Here is a 16,840-nt window from a genome sequence, read left to right as displayed (position 1 = left end):
GAGGGAGGGAGAGAGAGAGACAAACTACATAACACAAACTCCAATGCTATTTGACCCTAAATTGAGACTACACATTAGTGACCTACATGACAACAATAAATGAGAAGAAACTGAGGATGATGATGATAATGGCTCAGTGAGCTCAGTCTGGTCATTGAAATTGGCCGACACAGCCAGAGCTGGTTACACAGAGAGACCAGACTGTGTTCTCACTGTGATCTCTCAGTGGTGCAGACAGAGCTGGTTATAGAGAGAGACCAGACTGTGTTCCCACTGTGATCTCTCAGTGGTGGAGACAGAGCTGGTTACACAGAGAGACCAGACTGTGTTCCCACTGTGATCTCTCAGTGGTGGAGACAGGGCTGGTTACACAGAGAGACCAGACTGTGTTCCCACTGTGATCTCTCAGTGGTTCATACTAGGGATGTCCCGATCCAGCTTTTTGAACTTCCGATCTGATACCGATATTTATTTGCACTTCCGATCCGATACCGATATCGGCCGATACCGGCCTATCCGAGCATGTATTAAAGTTTAAAGTTATTTAGCCAACTTACTTTGTTGTCAGACTCATGTTGAAAAGCGTTTTACTCTTGATAACAAGTAGCCAGCTGAATTAGGTGTGTTTGAATAATACACAATGGTTGGTAAGGAGAAACTGACCTGTTTATTTAGCAATTAATAAACTCAAAATAGACAAAATATTTAATAAACAGAAATAGCATCATTAAACAATGGATTAAAAAGCCACAAGTGCAAATAATATTGTAAATTATATTAAAAAAGCAAAACTGTCACGTAGGGCTACGCCCCCTCTCCTAGCTGTCACTCTGGGATCCCTCATGTCTGTGTTTCTTGCCTGTTCATCCCGCCCTGCTCGTTTGTCTCTATGATTTCCTATTGTCTGCCACGCCCCTGTCGTCATTGTTATCACCTGGTCCTTGTCTAGTTCTGTGTATATTAGTCCCTGTATCTCCCAGGTCTAGTCATCGGTTGTTTTGTGCTTCATGTATTCTCTGTTCACGTTCGCTGGCTCTTGTGTGTGTATTCGCGCCTGTTCCGTTTTCCCTGCCTGGTTTCTGTGAGTACTCCTTGTGTTACAATGTCGTTGCTTGTTCAATATTCGGACTCCCTCAATGATTTGACCCGTGCTATCCTCTTCGACCCTGATTTTGGAATTTCCCTTAATAAATCTCGCTCTCCTCAGGGTTTGTGTCCGCCTCCCTGTTCTGCCTCGCGCAGAAAGTTACAAAAACACACAACCTGAGTGGAAAATAGTCTATTAACAAATAGTCTATTAACATTAACATCCATCAGTGCTCTTGAACAAGTGTAAACCAAAGCTTAAAAAAATCACACTGTCTATAAATGTGTCTATAACACTGTCTATAACACTGTCTATAATTGTGTCTATAACACTGTCTATAATTGTGTCTATAATACTGTCTATAATTGTGTCTATAATACTGTCTATAACACTCTCTATAATTGTGTCTATAACACTGTCTATAACACTGTCTATAATTGTGTCTATAACACTGTCTATAACACTGTCTATAATTGTGTCTATAACACTGTCTATAACACTGTCTATAATTGTGTCTATAACACTGTCTATAAATGTGTCTATAACACTCTCTATAATTGTGTCTATAACACTGTCTATAACACTCTCTATAATTGTGTCTATAACACTGTCTATAACACTGTCTATAATTGTGTCTATAACACTGTCTATAAATGTGTCTATAACACTGTCTATAACACTGTCTATAATTGTGTCTATAACACTGTCTATAATTGTGTCTATAATACTGTCTATAATTGTGTCTATAATACTGTCTATAACACTCTCTATAATTGTGTCTATAACACTGTCTATAACACTCTCTATAATTGTGTCTATAACACTGTCTATAACACTGTCTATAATTGTGTCTATAACACTGTCTATAAATGTGTCTATAACACTGTCTATAACACTGTCTATAATTGTGTCTATAACACTGTCTATAAATGTGTCTATAACACTGTCTATAACACTCTATAATTGTGTCTATAACACTGTCTATAACACTGTCTATAACACTCTATAATTGTGTCTATAACACTGTATATAACACTCTCTATAATTGTGTCTATAACACTGTCTATAACACTCTCTATAATTGTGTCTATAACACTCTATAATTGTGTCTATAACACTGTCTATAACACTGTCTATAATTGTGTCTATAACACTGTCTATAACACTGTCTATAACACTCTGTATAATTGTGTCTATAACACTGTCTATAACACTCTCTATAATTGTGTCTATAACACTGTCTATAACACTCTCTATAATTGTGTCTATAACACTGTCTATAACACTCTGTATAATTGTGTCTATAACACTGTCTATAATTGTGTCTATAATACTGTCTATAATTGTGTCTATAATACTGTCTATAACACTCTCTATAATTGTGTCTATAACACTGTCTATAACACTGTCTATAAATGTGTCTATACCACTGTCTATAACACTGTCTATAATTGTGTCTATAACACTGTCTATAAATGTGTCTATAACACTGTCTATAACACTCTGTATAATTGTGTCTATAACACTGTCTATAATTGTGTCTATAATACTGTCTATAATTGTGTCTATAATACTGTCTATAACACTCTCTATATTTGTGTCTATAACACTGTCTATAACACTCTCTATAATTGTCTATAACACTGTCTATAACACTCTATAATTGTGTCTATAATACTGTCTATAACACTCTCTATAATTGTGTCTATAACACTGTCTATAACACTCTATAATTGTGTCTATAACACTGTATATAACACTCTCTATAATTGTGTCTATAACACTGTCTATAACACTCTCTATAATTGTGTATATAACACTGTCTATAACACTCTATAATTGTGTCTATAATACTGTCTATAACACTCTCTATAATTGTGTCTATAACACTGTCTATAACACTCTATAATTGTGTCTATAACACTGTATATAACACTCTCTATAATTGTGTCTATAACACTGTCTATAACACTCTCTATAATTGTGTATATAACACTGTCTATAATTGTGTCTATAACACTGTCTATAACACTCTCTATAATTGTGTCTATAACACTGTCTATAACACTCTATAATTGTGTCTAAAACACTGTATATAACACTCTCTATAATTGTGTCTATAACACTCTCTATAATTGTGCCTATAACACTGTCTATAACACTCTCTATAATTTGTCTATAACATTGTCTATAACACTCTCTATAATTGTGTCTATAACACTGTCTATAATTGTGTCTATAACACTGTCTATAACACTGTCTATAATTGTGTCTATAACACTGTCTATAAATGTGTCTATAACACTCTCTATAATTGTGTCTATAACACTGTCTATAACATTCTATAATTGTGTCTATAACACTGTCTATAACACTGTCTATAATTGTGTCTATAACACTGTCTATAAATGTGTCTATAACACTGTCTATAACACTGTATATAATTGTCTATAATACTGTCTATAATTGTGTCTATAATACTGTCTATAACAATCTCTATAATTGTGTCTATAACACTGTCTATAACACTGTCTATAATTGTGTCTATAACACTGTCTATAATTGTGTCTATAACACTGTCTATAAATGTGTCTATAACACTGTCTATAACACTGTCTATAATTGTGTCTATAACACTGTCTATAACACTCTATAATTGTGTCTATAACACTGTCTATAACACTGTCTATAACACTGTCTATAACACTCTATAATTGTGTCTATAACACTGTATATAACACTCTCTATAATTGTGTCTATAACACTGTCTATAACACTCTCTATAATTGTGTCTATAACTCTATAATTGTGTCTATAACACTGTCTATAACACTGTCTATAATTGTGTCTATAACACTGTCTATAACACTGTCTATAATTGTGTCTATAACACTGTCTATAAATGTGTCTATAACACTGTCTATAACACTGTCTATAATTGTGTCTATAACACTGTCTATAACACTCTGTATAATTGTGTCTATAACACTGTCTATAATTGTGTCTATAATACTGTCTATAACACTCTATAATTGTGTCTATAACACTGTCTATAACACTCTATAATTGTGTCTATAATTGTGTCTATAACACTGTCTATAACACTCTATAATTGTGTCTATAACACTCTATAATTGTGTCTATAACACTCTCTATAATTGTGTCTATAACACTCTCTATAACACTCTCTATAATTGTGTCTATAATTGTGTCTATAACACTCTATAATTGTGTCTATAACACTATAATTGTGTCTATAACACTCTCTATAATTGTGTCTATAATTCTGTCTATAACACTCTCTATAATTGTGTCTATAACACTCTCTATAATTGTGTCTATAATACTGTCTATAACACTCTCTATAATTGTGTCTATAATTGTGTCTATAACACTGTCTATAACACTCTCTATAATTGTGTCTATAACACTGTCTATAACACTCTCTATAATTGTGTCTATAACACTGTCTATAACACTCTCTATAATTGTGTCTATAACACTCTCTATAATTGTGTCTATAATTGTGTCTATAACACTGTCTATAACACTCTCTATAATTGTGTCTATAACACTGTCTATAACACTCTCTATAATTGTGTCTATAACACTGTCTATAACACTCTCTATAATTGTGTCTATAACACTCTCTATAATTGTCTCTATAATTGTGTCTATAATTGTGTCTATAACACTCTCTATAATTGTGTCTATAACACTCTCTATAATTGTGTCTATAATACTGTCTATAACACTCTCTATAATTGTGGCTATAACACTCTCTATAATTGTGTCTATAATTGTGTCTATAACAGTGTCTGTGCCTCGTGGGAACCATTCCCACTCTCCAGTTAGCTAAACACCTCCACACAAAAGGTCACAGACGCCAGGATGGGTTCAGACCCGTTTTTATATGGCAGGTATGAAATTGTAAATATAAATACAATTTACATGCTTTAGTATGCACTAGGGATGCAAATGAGTAATCGACTTTCGATTAATTGTCGATCAAGAGGTTGCTCGATCAAAATGTATTAATCACGATTAATCGTTAGAGAGCGCTCCTGTAGTAACTTGGACAGAGCGTAAGAACGAGAGGTGAATACGCGTCGCGAAAGACCAGAGTGGAAAACAAAATGAAGCACGCGAAAAGACGTGCGGTGTGGGACCATTTCAGCATTGTTAATTTAGGCAAAGAAGTCAGATGTTCTCTGTGTAATGCGGTATTGAAGTACAACGGTTCCACTAGCTCACTCAGTTATCATTTGAACACCGTACAGCTGTCCTGCATATCACCAGTGCACCTGGTCAACCTAAAATCACAGTTAAACTGGGAAGGCAAGCGTTTTCACTACGGAAAAAGAAGAGTGAGCTAAAAACAAAGTTTGCTACTGCTGTAGCCCTTACAACAGATTGTTGGACGGCTTTAACAACAGAAAGTTACATTACTGTGACGTGCCACTACACTGACGACAACTGGCAGCTAAAATCTGCAGTGCTGATTACGACGAACATGTCGGACAGACACACTGCTGACAATTTAACTGACAAGCTCAATGATGTTGTGGAGACTTGGGCTGCCCACTTGTGTACTGATCAAGAAAATACAGCCTATCTGCACTATTATGGGAGTAATATTGTGGGAGTACAAGATGGTGCCAGTGTCTGTGGCCTGCCTTCTGTCTCTACGAACTGTGGTTGTGTTCCTGCTGTTTTGTTTGCTTGTTATATTGAATGTCAACTCTCTACTTGTATATGATCGCCAAACACTCTTAAATATACGTCAATCATGCGTATCCTGGGAACGTTTCAATCAAGACGGACCGAGGACCTTCTACCTACCACCTCCTTTGAGTATACCGGCATGCCTCCGCAGTTTTCCAGCTCTATCTGTACGCAGAAGGCGCAGACGTCGTGGTAAACGCGGCGGCAGGTTGATAAAACTTAAAGTCAGCTTGGCGTGCTCTTCTGTCACCTTCTCTGGAGTTACTGAGTCGGCCTCTCTTCGTTTTATTTCATGGCGCTTCCTGGATCCGATCAACTCCACGTTGGTTTCTTTTACGTCCCACAGTCTGGATTTTCTCTGTGTTACTGAGACATGGATGGCTGTTGGTGAGTCTAGTGCTTTTTGTGAACTTCTGCCACCCGACTGCACTTATTTTACTTCTCCCAGGGCGTCAGGACGCGGCGGAGGCACAGCGACTGTTTACAAAGAACAGTATAAATGTAAACGGGTCAATCCGACAACATCTTATTCCAGCTTTGAAGTTCACTTATTTGAACTTTGCTCTGCGTCCCCAGTGTTGTGCGCTGTTGTATACAGGCCACCTAAGTATAACAAAGATTTTATCGGGGACTTTGCAGACTTTTTGGCAGAATTAATGCCATATTATGATCGGATTTTATTAGTTGGTGATTTTAATATTCATGTATGCTGTCCCTCGAAACCGTTGGCCAATGATTTTCTACATCTTATTGATTCTTTTAATTTTGTACAGAGTGTGTCTGGTTCAACACAGGAGCGTGGGCACACTCTTGACCTTGTTTTAACATATGGTTTTACTGTTTCTAACTTGGAGGTTTGTGACGCAGTTTTTTCTGACCATATGCCTGTTGTTTTTGACATGCCTTTCTTATGTCATATGGTGAAATCTCGCATTGCTACACGGCGCTGTCGTGTTTTTAATTCCAATACCGCCGCTCGGTTCTCGGCAGTCTTTAATGCTACGATCAGCCATTCTGAGTCTCTTGATTTTAATTCCGATGTCGAGGCATTCACTTCTCGATTTAACTCCACCTGCCAAACAGTTTTAGATACTGTGGCTCCGCTGAAAACTAGATCCTCCAGACCTCGATCTGAGCCTTGGATAAACGAGCATACACGCGCTGCCAGGCGCGATTGCAGGAGAGCTGAGCGTAAGTGGAAGAAGGACAAGTTACAGGTGTCCTTCCAGTTGTTACGTGACAGTTGGCATTTTTATCAGAAATCTGTAAAAGTTGCTAGATCCAAGTACTTTTCTGATATTATTTCTTCTAACTGCAACAATCCTCACGTTCTTTTTAAAACTGTAAATTCTGCCCTAAATGCACCTCAATCGGGTTGCCTGGAGAGCTCCACTGAATTGTGTGAGAATTTCTTGAGCTTTTTTATTAATAAGGTTTCTAGCATTAGGGCCCTCATTAGTTCTCCCGTTTATGACCCTCTGATCTCTGAGACATGCCCAGCTGTTTTTGACCAGTTTGAGCCTGTCACTTTGCCATCACTGAGAGATATCATTGGTCATATGAAGCCTGCTGGGTCTCCAAATGACCTCATTCCACCCCGACTTTTTAAAGAGGTCTTTCCCACCTTGGCACCTTATTTACTTAATATTATTAATGGAAGCTTAGCAAATGGTATAGTGCCTGTCAGTTTTAAGCATGCAGTGGTAACCCCACTTCTGAAAAAACCTGATCTAGACTCCTCTAAACTGTCCAATTTTAGACCAATTTCCAAACTTCCATTTCTTTCAAAAATTTTAGAGAAAGTTGTCTACTGCCAGCTGAGTGCATTTTTACATAATTATGACACCCTGGAAGTGTTCCAGTCCGGTTTTAAATCCTGTCACAGTACTGAGTCGGCACTGCTGCGGGTTTTTAATGACATTCTTTTATCCACTGACTCTGGTCACTGTGTGTAACGTATTGACCAGACAGAGAGGGATCCAACTGCGGAAGTACGCTTTTATTCAAATGAGTTACGTTTACAAGAAACGGCACGAGTATCACTAGCGTTAGGTGCAGTAATAACAGCAGCGTTATTACTGGGATGGTCAGGACGGTCCAGGGTCATAACGGGGGGGCAGAATCCGGGAGGTACAGGAGGGCTAGGCAGGAGGCGAGGTCTGGAGAGAAAGCAAGGGTCAAAGCACAGGAGATCGAACAGGCAATGGAAACGCTTGGTATGCTGCATGGGAACGGCAATACTTCGCGACGAGGAAGTGGTGGGAAGGTGTATATATGTGACTGAAAAGGGGGCGTGGTAATTAGTAGCAGGTGTAGCTGGGAGGGACATATCAGACGGCATTCCTTACACTGTGTTGCTTTGGTCCTGTTGGATCTAACAGCGGCCTTCGATACAGTGGACCATCAGATCCTTCTGTCTCGTTTGGAAAATTGGGTGGGCATTAAGGGTGTTGTTTTAGATTGGTTCAGATCCTATTTATCAGAGAGAAGTTTTTGTGTCCATATTGGAGCTTCTGAATCCTGTACATCACCCCTTACATGTGGGGTACCTCAAGGCTCTATACTTGGCCCTCTTCTGTTCTCTCTGTATCTACTGCCAATGGGATCGATTTTTAGGAGACATGACATCGCTTTCCACTTTTATGCTGATGACTGTCAAATTTTTGTGCCATTAAAGCAGCAAAATGCATATTCTGCAGACCATCTTTTAAAGTGCATTGGAGACATCAAGGCATGGCTGTCCACAAATTTTTTGCACCTGAATGACGAGAAGACTGAGGTCATGCTTTTTGGACCTAGTGACACCGCCAAAATTAATGTTGATCTTGGTCCTTTGAATCAATATCGGACACAGACAGCAACAAATCTGGGTGTAAAACTGGACAGTAATCTAAAATTTGATGCTCAGATTAAGTCAGTAGTCAAGTCCAGCTTTTTTCAATTGAGACAACTGACAAAGGTGAAGCAATTTCTTTCACGGCACCAGTTTGAGATTTTAATCCATGCTTTTATCACAACTCGTTTGGATTATTGCAATGCACTTTATGTTGGGCTGAACCAGACACTACTTACCCGACTACAGATGGTACAAAATGCTGCTGCTCGACTTTTAGTTGGTGTCAAAAAATGTGAGCACATTACACTGATTTTAGCCTCACTTCACTGGCTCCCAGTTCGTTTTAGAATTGATTTTAAAATTCTTGTATTGGTTTTTAAGGGTCTTCATGGCCTTGCCCCATCGTATCTATCTGACCTCCTCCACTCATACGCCCCTTCACGCTCACTCTGGTCAGCTGATCAGTCACTTTTAGTCATCCCAAAGACTAAGAGGAAGATGAGAGGTGACCGGGCCTTTTCAGTCGCTGCCCCAAAACTTTGGAACAATCTCCCTTTGCATATCTGGCAGGCTGACTCACTCTCTGCTTTTAAATGTGCTCTTAAAACACATTTTTTCTCTTTGGCTTTTAACCCAGTCTGAGATGTTGTGTGTGTTGAGAGGTTGTTTTTGTTGTAACTGTGGTTGTCTTTTATATATATTTTATGCTCCTACTTGTGTACAGCACCTTGGCCAATAACATTGATTTTAAGGTGCTTTATAAATAAATTTGATTTGATTTTGATTTATTATCAGTCTTTGGCTCAATCGCATTTTCAAACGCTCTGAGGAATGGGCGGTACAATAAAACATCACCATTGAAGATTGGGATGTCTCTATGCGGGAGAGTAGAACATTGTTGCTGCTTAACAAGAAGGGATGTTATCTCATTTTGACATTGAAGGATGTTACTCAATCTTTCATGACTACTCAGCGAGGCAGTTAAAGTTTGAACAAATGCCTTTTCAGACATGTTTGAAGTTGCAAATGTCTCTCCTTCGATTTTATTGAGAGGACTAGAGGTCTGAACTGAACTTGTTTTCTTGTTTACAGCAAATGGACACCATCCCTAGGATGAACACTTGGCGTTTGTGCCACAGAAAGGGCATTAAAAACCTTAATGACAGGAATTCACTCTCTTCCTGTTTTGTTAACATCTCGGCATAATATGCATTCATAGCATCCGTACCACACATTGGCTGCCTTTCAGCTGGTGGGCCTGGTCGTGGGTTCTTTGGTTGTAACTTGGCTGTTGGACTGGTCAACACCGCTGATTGTTGTTCTTCAGCAGACCTGAGAATGACAAGTTTAGACGATGAAGCAACTAACTGTGTTTTTAGTTCCAGGGCTTCACGTTTTTGTATTAGTAATTGTAGTTCTTTGTTCAGTGCCTCCTCCTTTTCCTCCAGATCGTGCTTTTCTTTCAATGCCGCCATCTTGATCATGATGGCTGCTCTTTCTGTCTCTGCACATATCTTTGCAGACACAACAGAGGAAACCCTTGATCAGGATACAGCACTGGAAACTTGAGATACGCTGTCCTTGGGATCGACCTCAACCTCTTGGGGTTCAACGCTTCTTGAAACCCCAGATAGCCACTCAGACACAGACAAAAGAAAAACATTCATTTCTGCCATTTTAGGTTCAAACCAGTCACATTAATCTTGCTTTGCCTCATCCTCAGTCAACAGCTCATGATAAGCCCTGTGTATGGCTTTAAAGTCACCCAACAATTGTACATACTTCAGATGATTCTCTTTTACTTCCTGTACACATGTCACATCTTCCATAAGTTCAACCAATATGTTTTTTCTTCTAGTTAAATGTGCAAGTTTTCCTTTTCTAGCATGCTTTAACTTGGTTGCCTGTTCTCTGTCTTCTCTTCCTAGGTCAGTGTTTAAGGGACTAGGCCTGACTTCTTCCTCCCACATATTCATAGGATCAGACATGCTTGTTTGTTAACTGCTTATCGTGAATTCATCCAACAATCCATAATCCACTCCTATAGCAGATCCTTTAAAATTTGAATGACATCACTTAATCCACTCCAATAGACATCCTCAGTTCTCAAATCAAACGGTGCTTTCCGAAGGCAGAGAGGGAAGTTCGTACCATGATCTCAAACAACCAGTCCAGGCCAAGTGCCCCTCAGTTCCCATCCAGCTCGTCCTTTTCTCACAATCTTCATCATTTCTTGTTGAAGTTCTTTACATGCTGGATGGATGCTATAGAAGGGGTCTTTGACTTGTTGTAGTGGTTATTTCCTGTCCTGTTGATAACCACTATGGTGGCTAAGCAAAAATGTCTGACTCTTCACATCCAAAAAAGATCCAAGGTCCACAGAGATTTGTTGTCCAACTTGAGAAATTATTTATTGTAAATAATAAACATAATGTTTTAGAAACTCCAAACATAACTGAAACTAAGGATTACAAAGATAAACCAAAGATTACAACTGAAACAAAAGAAGAGAGAGGTGCATTGTCTGTGGCAGCCTGGCCTTCAGGATGTGAGGTCAAAGACCGTGTCTTCCTGCTTTGGCCACGCCCTCCAGGTAGCAACACCTGTTCTTATCCACGTGGCTCATCCACTGCAACCAATAGGTGGAGCACACTCAAACAAAAAAGAAGAACACATGAAAACACAAAAACATACACATGAATAACCGTTTTGGCTCCTACAGTGTCTATAACAGTGTCTGTAACTCTGTCTGTAACTCTGTCTATGACACTGTATATAATCTCTTATGTATGTTATATTTACTTTTAGGTGTTTCAAATTAGTTGCTTTGGCAACAGTGTATTTTATTACATTTATGCCAATAAAGAATTGCTGAACTAGAGAGAGAGAGATACAGAGACAGAGAGAGAGAGATACATATACTGTATATATATATATATATATATATATATATATATATATATATATATATATATATATATATATATATATATATATATATACAGACAGACCAGTGTTTGACACCACTGACCAATCACAACTCACCACATGCTGACCAATCACAACTCACCACATGCTGACCAATCACAACTCAGAACTTGTCTGTCTTTGTTCTCCTCTATGTGTGTTTGTATTACCATGTTTTGGGTCTGTCTGGGTTCATGTGCTTCCTGTTGGATTCTGGGGGAGGGGAGAGAGAGTGAGGCATGTGTGTGTGTGTGTGTGTGTGTGTGTGTGTGTGTGTGTGTGTGTGTGTGTGTGTGTGTGTGTGCGCGCGCACGTGAGTTTGTGCGTGTGAGGCAATGTGTGTGTGTGGGAGTAAGAGAGATGTTTGTGTTCATGTGTGTGTTGATGTGTAAGTGTGAGTTTTTCTTCTCTCTACAGTCTGTCTTGGTGCGGTATTAGAGAGGAAGGCTGTGCTGCTCTGTGTTCAGCTCTGAGGTCAAACCCCTCATCACACCTGAGAGAGCTGAATCTGAACAAGAATAAACCAAGAGACTCAGGAGTGAAGAAGCTCTCTGCTCTACTGAAGGATCCACACTGTACACTGGAGAAACTAGAGTGAGTTACTGACTTACTGACTCTGTGTACACACACAAACACACACACACACACACACACACACACACACACACACACACACACGTCCTGTAATTGCTGCCATATGATTGTTAAGTTCAGTAAAAGGGTTCAGAAAAAATTAAATGAATGTTTTTATACTTTTGTTTTATGTTCTCCAAGTTCATTGTGATGTTATGGAGCTGTGGAGGTGGAATAAGTGGAATTATTATCACAATATGAAAGTGAACCAGTAACTCTGTGTGTGTGTGTGTGTGTGTGTGTGTGCGTGCGCACGTGAGCTTGTGCGTGTGAGGCAATGTGTGTGTGAGGGAGTGAGAGAGATGTTTGTCTTCACGTGTGTGTTGATGTGTGAGTTTTTATCCTTCTCTCTACAGTCTGTCTTGCTGTAGAATTACAGAGGAAGGCTGTGCTGCTCTGTGTTCAGCTCTGAGGTCAAACCCCTCATCACACCTGAGAGAGCTGAATCTGACCAACAATAAACCAGGAGACTCAGGAGTGAAGCAGCTCTCTGCTCTACTGGAGGATCCACACTGTACACTGGAGAAACTAGAGTGAGTTACTGACTTACTGACTCTTTATACACAGACACACACACACACACACAAGTACACACACACACACAAAGTACACACACACACACACACACACACACACACACACACACACACACACACACACACACACACACACAAGTACACACGTACACACAAGTACACACAAGTACACACTTACACACAGGTACACACGTACACACACACTTGTCCTGTAATTGCTGCCATATGATTGTTAAGTTCAGTAAAATGGTTCAGAAAAAATAAAATGAATGTTTTTATACTTTTGTTTTATGTTCTCCAAGTTCATTGTGATGTTATGGAGCTGTGGAGGTGGAATAAGTGGAATTATTATCACAATATGAAAGTGAACCAGTAACTCTGTGTGTGTGTGTGTGTGTGTGTGTGTGTGTGTGTGTGTGTGTGTGTGTGTGTGTGTGTGCACGCGCACGTGAGCTTGTGAGGCAAGGTGTGTGTGTGGGAGTGAAAGAGATGTTTGTGTTCATGCGTGTGTTGATGTGTAAGTGTGAGGAGTTTTTCTCCTTCTCTCTACAGTCTGTCTGGCAGCAGTATTAGAGAGGAAGGCTGTGCTGCTCTGTGTTCAGCTCTGAGGTCAAACCCCTCATCACACCTGAGAGAGCTGAATATGGCCGACAATGAACCAGGAGACTCAGGAGTGAAGCAGCTCTCTGCTCTACTAGAGGATCCACACTGTACACTGGAGAAACTAGTGTGAGTTACTGACTTACTGACTCTTTATACACACACACACACACACACACACACACACACACACACACACACACACACACACACACACACACACACACAGAGTCAATATCCTCTCTCTATCTCACACACACATACACACACACATGTACACACCCACGTACACGTACACACACACAAGTACACACACACACACACAAGTACACACACACACACACACAAGTACACACGTACACACAAGTACACACTTACACACAGGTACACACGTACACACACACTTGTCCTGTAATTGCTGCCATATGATTGTTAAGTTCAGTAAAATGGTTCAGAAAAAATAAAATGAATGTTTTTATACTTTTGTTTTATGTTCTCCAAGTTCATTGTGATGTTATGGAGCTGTGGAGGTGGAATAAGTGGAATTATTATCACAATATGAAAGTGAACCAGTAACTGTGTGTGTGTGTGTGTGTGTGTGTGTGTGTGTGTGTGTGTGTGTGTGTGTGTGTGCATGCGCACGTGAGCTTGTGAGGCAAGGTGTGTGTGTGGGAGTGAAAGAGATGTTTGTGTTCATGTGTGTGTTGATGTGTAAGTGTGAGGAGTTTTTCTCCTTCTCTCTACAGTCTGTCTGGCTGCAGTATTAGAGAGGAAGGCTGTGCTGCTCTGTGTTCAGCTCTGAGGTCAAACCCCTCATCACACCTGAGAGAGCTGAATCTGTCCTGCAATGAACCAGGAGACTCAGGAGTGAAGCAGCTTTCTGCTCTACTGGAGGATCCACATTGTACACTGGAGAAACTAGAGTGAGTTACTGACTTAATGACTCTTTATACGCACACACACACACACACACACACACACACACACACACACACACACATGGAGCTGTGGAGCTGTGGAGGTGGAATAAGTGGAATTATTATCACAATATGAAAGTGAACCAGTAACTCTGTGTGTGTGTGTGTGTGTGTGTGTGTGTGTGTGTGTGTGTGTGTGCGCGCGCACATGAGCTTGTGCGTGTGAGGCAAGATGTGTGTGTGGGAGTGAGAGAGATGTTTGTATTCACATGTGTGTTGATGTGTAAGTGTGAGTTTTTCTCCTTCTCTCTACAGTCTGAGGTCAAACCCCTCATCACACCTGAGAGAGCTGAAACTGAACTACAATTATCCAGGAGACTCAGGAGTGAAGCAGCTCTCTGCTCTACTGGAGGATCCACAATGTACACTGGAGAAACTATAGTGAGTTACTGACTTACTGACACACACACACACGATCCACACTGTACACTGGAGACCCTACAGTGAGTGTTTACAATGATTGAGTTTGTGTATAGAGTGTGATGAGTGTGTGTTCATGTCTGATTCTGTCATATTCTCTGTCTTACAGTATCTGATCACTTTAGTGGAGACACTGAAGTTGATCTGACCTGATCTGAGTCTCTCATGGGGCAGTCATGGCCTGGTGGTAGGGAACTGGTCTTGGGACTGGAGGGTCGTGGGTTTGATTCCCAGGCGTGAGGCCATGACTGAGGTGCCCTTGAGCAAGGCACCTAACCCCAACTGCTCCCCGGGCACCGGGCTAGGGCTTCCCACCGCTCTGGGCATGTGTGCACCACAGCCCCCTAGTAATCACTGGTGTGTGTTAACTGCACAGATGGGTTAAATGCGGAGGACAAATTTCGATAGCTGTGTAAAAAATCACAATTGACAAAATATGGCACTTTATACAGCGAAGAGGACAACCACACACACACACGTGATTGTGATGATATTTTTATACTTTTGTTTTATGTTCTCCTAGTTCATAACCATCAACACTGTGAGAGGTGGAATAATTGGAATTATCACAATATGAAAGTGAACCAGGAACTGTGTGTGTGTGAAGATAATGTTGTGTATTTTACTCCAATCTTTATAAAATGTAGTCTGAAGGTAATAAATATATATGAATTAAACATGTGTCGTGGAAATTTCCTAATAAATGGATGAGGACTCAGACGTGGTTAAATGATTAATTTATTACAAAAATATAAATATATATAAATAGGACAAAGACAGATACAAGACAGACACAGACATGAGAGTCTCATTCAAGCATGACAACTCTGAAGGCAGGGGGGCGCTCCCCCTGCTTATCAAGATTCAAGATTCAATACTTTATTGCCATGCAACTTGTGCTAGTTGCTAGGGATTTGTTTCAGTGTGCTCAACAAGAAACATAAAAACACAGTAAAAGACATAAATAACATATTACACACAAGATACATAATAAATATATATAGTAAATATCAAATAAAAGTATTAACAACTATATGTCAGTCACAGTGGCTTAATTTAAGGTGTTGGTGCAGCATAGGGAGGCTATTTAAGTGCCTGATGGCGCTGCAGTATGTGCTGTTGAGAAAACGTGATGTTTTAGATGTTATGGCTCTCAACCTCCTACCTGATGGGAGGACGCTAAAGAAGGAGTTAGCTGGATGAGATCGATCATGTAGTATTTTCAGTGCTTTCCGACAGATGCGTGTTTTGTAAATGCTAGAGATGCAGGGAAGTTTGCAGCCAATGATTTTTGAGGCTGTGCAAACTACCTTGTCTACCTGCATCCTCTGCTGGACCGTGGAGTTGCCATACCAGACAGTGATCGAAAAGGTCAGAACACTTTCAATGACTGCATGGTAAAACTGCAACATCCCCTCACGGGCCACCCCAAACTTCCTTAGCTGACGCAAGAAGAAGAGTCTCTGGTGAGCTTTTTTGATGATACAATTAAGATTTTGGTCCCATTTCAGGGAAGATTCTATTGTTGTGCCTAGGATTTTAAAACTATTCACTCGTTCCACTTCCACACTGTTTATGTACAGGGGCTGAGGTACCTTCTTTTGTCTGCAGAAATCTACTACTAGCTCCTTAGTTTTAGCTACATTTACCTCTAGGTTATGGATGTCACACCATTGCATAAGTGCCTGTACCTCGTTCCTATATGCAGAATCATTATCATCCGAAATTAGACCTACTACTGTCGTATCATCCGCAAATTTTATCATTTTAACAGACTCAGTGTGTGCTTTACAATCATTTGTGTACAGAGAATATAAAAGAGGTGATAGCACACATCCCTGAGGGGCACCAGTGCTTATGAATCTGACCTCTGATGTGTTATTATGGATTTTGACCACTTGTGATCTCTGTGTTAAAAAGTCAAGAATCCAATTACAGAGGGAATTCTGAATTCCCATCTGCTGCAGCTTATAGAATAGCTTGCTGGGCAAGATTGTATTAAAAGCCGAACTATAATCTATAAAAAGAATCTTAGCATAGTTGCCTGGGACCTCAAGGT

The 16,840-nt window shown here is 39.8% G+C and overlaps 1 protein-coding gene and 1 long non-coding RNA gene across 2 annotated transcripts in view; both read left to right on the top strand.

Annotated features, from left to right (window-relative positions):
- The window catches only part of LOC143491514 (NACHT, LRR and PYD domains-containing protein 3-like), a 189,672-nt gene that overhangs the window by 84,587 nt on the left and 88,245 nt on the right, over positions 1–16,840 (top strand). The window lies entirely within an intron of this gene.
- LOC143491524 (uncharacterized) lies at positions 14,051–15,463 on the top strand. Its single transcript, XR_013125226.1, has 3 exons — positions 14,051–14,307; positions 14,617–14,742; positions 14,891–15,463. It is a non-coding gene; the product is annotated as an uncharacterized LOC143491524 (long non-coding RNA).

Source organism: Brachyhypopomus gauderio, unplaced genomic scaffold (assembly GCF_052324685.1).
Source record: "Brachyhypopomus gauderio isolate BG-103 unplaced genomic scaffold, BGAUD_0.2 sc76, whole genome shotgun sequence".
NCBI lineage: Eukaryota > Metazoa > Chordata > Actinopteri > Gymnotiformes > Hypopomidae > Brachyhypopomus > Brachyhypopomus gauderio.
The sequence above is the reverse complement of the archived record's forward strand: the minus strand, read 5'-3'. Positions and strand labels throughout refer to the sequence as shown.